The sequence below is a fragment of the Odontomachus brunneus genome, unplaced genomic scaffold (assembly GCF_010583005.1).
Source record: "Odontomachus brunneus isolate Ranch 3 - 2012 unplaced genomic scaffold, Obru_v1 Obru_scaffold_027, whole genome shotgun sequence".
Lineage (NCBI taxonomy): Eukaryota > Metazoa > Arthropoda > Insecta > Hymenoptera > Formicidae > Odontomachus > Odontomachus brunneus.
The window spans coordinates 1,443,499-1,443,802 of NW_022639477.1; positions in this window are offsets into that span (position 1 = coordinate 1,443,499).

A 304-nucleotide genomic window follows, 5' to 3' on the forward strand; every position below is an offset into this window, starting at 1 on the left:
AGACTCCAAATTGCTTATGCAATCTCAACTGACGATAAAACCGTACTAGAGATAAAGAGCAGATGGTCCGGCACGCACACGCCATCACCATTAATTAACTCTGATCCGATTATTTTCAGGCTGCTGTGAATTAATGTGCGTGTCCATATCATATGGAGAGGTGTCAAGGTGGTCTTATTGCGCGGATAACCTGACGTCGGTCGCAAATAGTGACGCAAGAGTGCGCGTAACAAATCTTACATCTTAATCTGTATCCTGGCGTCTAACGAGGAACTGTACACATAGAAAAATTTGTCGCTCGTAT